Here is a 202-nt window from a genome sequence, read left to right on the forward strand (position 1 = left end):
ACAAAATCATAAGGATGGGCTTTCTAAATTGGTTCTTATTGATTCTGTTTTGGTTCTCCAATTTGATTAATCATAAATGTTACTCTGCTTCCATTAGTAAAGAAGGTCCTGCTAATCCATGGCGTGAGGTGGCAACATTAATATGCAAAATAGCACCACCAATATATCGAGTATTTTTGAGAAGTGAGGCTCTGGATGACTG

The sequence above is a fragment of the Orycteropus afer genome, unplaced genomic scaffold (assembly GCF_000298275.1).
Source record: "Orycteropus afer afer isolate SDZICR_OR568_19922 unplaced genomic scaffold, OryAfe1.0 scaffold00564, whole genome shotgun sequence".
NCBI classification, from domain to species: Eukaryota; Metazoa; Chordata; class Mammalia; order Tubulidentata; family Orycteropodidae; genus Orycteropus; species Orycteropus afer.